We start from the raw sequence: 3,824 nt of genomic DNA on the forward strand, positions 1-3,824 counted from the left end.
TAGGAAGTGGTCTCCTGTGCCTATATGTTGTAGAGTATTTCCCACTTTCTCTTCTATCAGGTTCAGCATGGTCAGATTTATATTAAGGTCTTTAATCCAATTGGACTTGAGTTTTGTGCATGGTGATAGATATGGATCTATTTTCACTCTTCTACAGAACCAAAAATGAATAAACAAATGAAGCAAAAGAAAAAGGCTAGTGATATCGCTGTGGTACAGCTGGTGTAGACACTGGAGAGACCCCCCTCCACTCCCCATTGTCATGTGGGCAGGGCAGGATCCACTATGGCAATCAAGTGTATGGTGGACAAATGTAAAGGAAAGAGAAGCAGAAGCAGAACTGTTTGGGCAGACATGGAGACATGGGGATCGTGAGGAACAGCCTGATGTGAGTAGGGTGAGCTGCCCCCTGAGGCCACGGTGATGTCCAGGCCTGTGCTGTCAATGAGGACCATGCAGGGTACTTGACTTTGCAGCAGAATGGTCCTAGGATGATGTCTGGGGCCCACGTTACCACCAAAGGCCACAATTCCCTGTTCCCTGACTTTTCGCAGCTCTCAAGTATTTCCTATCAGCAGACACCTTCCAGTCTTTATAGCATTAAAATCAATCAGGAGCTTGTGCTGTCCTTTGACAAGTAGAGAAGACCTGGGGCTGCAATGTTCACCTGTAACACCAGAGGCTGGGGAGGGTGGAACAGGGCAGTTACATGAGGTTTGCCTGGGCTGTATAAAGGTACCATGTCCCAAAGAAACAGAAACGCTGTCACTTCTAGAAAGGGTTCTCCTAATGTGTTCACCTCTCTCACTCTCTCTCATTGTCTCTCTCTCCTCTTACCTCTTCATCCAATTTTCTGTTTCTTCCCTAAGAACTGAATTGGGTAGGAAATGCATTTGAATGTAGCCCTCATCTTTCCTTCAATCCAAGAATTGCCCAGTAAGGTGGAGCCTCTGAGGGTTTTTTTTTTCTTCTTTTTTTCTAGAAAGCTGATCTTAATAAGTTCCCCGGAAGGTCTAGAACCTTGTATCTTCCTACATCAGCATTCTTTGTAGCAGCAATTACTAGTCTGGGCTGAATTTCATTTATGCATGGCAGACATGGACCAAGGGAAAGGCAGGTAAATGTAGCAACTTTTAAGTAACATTTGCAATTCTCTCCAGACTAGATGTCTGCAGAAAAATTGGGATTCTAATCACAGAGAAAGAAGAAAGGGAACGAACTCATAGAACCATGGGTAAACACACTGTTACACAGAGAGACCTTAAACTTTGTTTTTCAAACACCCTTCTGACTTTACTCCTTTAATGGGCTGGAGGCATGGACAGAGGGCAGTGTCAGTCTTTCAACAGGAGATTCTTGGTGCAACCCAAAATTAAGCATTGGGAGAGAAGAGAAAAAAACTCGATCTGTAGAAAAGCCTTGAGCTCTCTGGATCTTGACACCCGTCTTTCTCCAGGCAGGCCTCCACTGAACCCTCGTTCCTAGTGCCCCAGCAGGAAGCCAGCAGTCCATCTTTCCCAGCTCCTTCTCAGTTGGAAATCAAATTCACCAGAGCAAAGACAGAGTTTTCTTGTAAATTTCTCCAACTCTGTCCTTTAAAACTGCTCTCACACCTTCAGAAAAAAAGCAAGAGAGCCTGAATGTGTGGAGAGGAGCAAGAGGAGCCAGAGTAAATGTCCTAAGGCCCCGGTTGGTCACTAAGCCTGATTTCTGGTGAGCCAGCAGAGAAATCAAAAGACTTACATGTCTGAAACTGAGAAATAATCTAAGGACCAACCAACCAATGGGGAGTCACCATAGTGGCATCTGAGGTTCGACCACCAGAGGGAGTCAGTCTTTTTGGGTCTGCTCTGCTTTCCAGGAACTTGGGACATCTCTCAGTGTTACAGAAATTGTTCAGGCTCACTCTCAATCACCCTAAAAGATGCTGATCTTTGTGAAAGCTCCCCCTTGATGGAAAGAAAGCCCTCGCCATGGGCTCCTCTTGCACCTAGGCTTCAGAATGGATTTTTCTCGTTGTGGCAGGTGTGGCCCAAAGGGCAGGAAATTCAAGGTGAGGGACAGGGAACTGCAGTGTCCCTCTGGGGCTGGACTTTCAGGATGAGAGCAGAGAGGAAGCTGCAGTTCAGGGCAGCTGCTCATAATCAAGATTCCCACCCAGCAGGATGGGAGATCCCCATGCAGAGTCCTGCAGAGACACTTTTCACACTCACAGCAGTGAAACTAGCAAGCTGCAGGGGCTCTCCAGCTGCCCAGAAGTGTCCTGCAGATTAGGTGTTCTGTTGCTGCCCAGAGAAGGGCCTCTGCCCAGTGCTGATCTGATACATTTATTACATCCCTTCTAGGAATCCCTCCCAAGAATGTCTCCTCAGGTCCCCCTTTGAGTTAGGATTTCTATTAGAGACAGTTGCTATTGCCTCAGCATCCCATGAATTAGAAGCTGAATATATGTAGAGCTGGGGATGCGGTTGAGTTGGCACAGTGGGTGCCTAGCAGGGTGGAGTCCTGGGGTGGATCTTGAGCACTGTGCACACCCAGGTGTGCTCACACGTGCATGTGTGTGTCTTAGTCACTCTTCTGTTTCTGTGATAAACGCCATGACTGAGGCACCTTATAAGGACAGTGCTTGATTTGGGGCTTGCAGTTTCAAAGGGTTAGAGGTCATGGCCACCACAGTGTGGAGCATGGCAGCAGGCAGGAAGGCATGGTTCTGGGGCAGGAGGTGAGAGGTCACACTTGAGACACAAACCTGAGCCAGAGACAGAGGGACACTGGGAATGCCGAGAACGTATTGAAATCTCAGAGGTCACATGCATGTCACATATACTCCAATACTGCCACACCTTCCAATTTGTCCCAAACAGTTATTATAGACATACACAGTGACAGCAGATATGACAGCGTAGTCTGAGTTTTGTTTAACATACCTGTCGCCTCCTCCTCTTTCTATTCTTATTTTTAGAGACGGGCTCTTACAGTGCACCCCAGCCTGACCTCTAGCTGAGATTTAACTCCCTCACCCTCCCCAGTGCTGAGCTCCTGGACTTTTGCTGTTGTTTTAGTTTGGTCTTTGCACTTCAGGGATTGAACCCAGGACCTTGTGAATGCTGGGCCAGTGCTTCATCCCTGAGCTAAACCCCTAGCCCAAACTCCACAACTTGATGAGGTCAAGAGACTGAACTGTTGTTCTTGCTGTGAACACAATGGCTGTCAATCGATATTGTAATCTGATTCTTCTATATTGTTAATGATTATATAAAATTCTTTGCAACTTTTGTTTGGTTTTGTTTTGGAAGCAAGGATTTATTTCACATCCCAGACTTGGCTGGAGCTCTGTCCTGTTCAGCATGGTCTCCAGTTGCTGGCAGCACTCCTCCCTCAATCTAGCAAGTGCAGGTGTTAGAGGGGTGAGCTACCATCTTTGTCTTTTACAGAGTTGAACCAGTGCCTCCTCTGTTTCTTCCTAAGGCCTTCTTGAAAATCAAAATAATAAAATGCTCAGACAGCCATCTACCTCTCCGTGAACTTTCTCTGCAGCCACAATTTCATTCCAACTCTGTGTCAAGATTTGACTTTGTGGTCAGGTCTGCCACCAGCCTCGAACCTCAGTGACAAGAATGAAGGTGAAGCACAGCACTGACCACGCTGCTGAGCAGTGCGGCAATGTGTGTGAGTCTAACTGTGTCAATACATTTACCGACTGACATTTATTTCAACACAGGAAAGGCTTTCCCATGAAACAATTAGGGAGGAAATAATACGCAAAAAGGACATTGGAGAGCTTTGAAAGTAGAATATTTTTTCTTGAATGAATTCATAGTTTG

The sequence above is a fragment of the Microtus ochrogaster genome, unplaced genomic scaffold (genome assembly GCF_000317375.1).
Source record: "Microtus ochrogaster isolate Prairie Vole_2 unplaced genomic scaffold, MicOch1.0 UNK73, whole genome shotgun sequence".
Lineage (NCBI taxonomy): Eukaryota > Metazoa > Chordata > Mammalia > Rodentia > Cricetidae > Microtus > Microtus ochrogaster.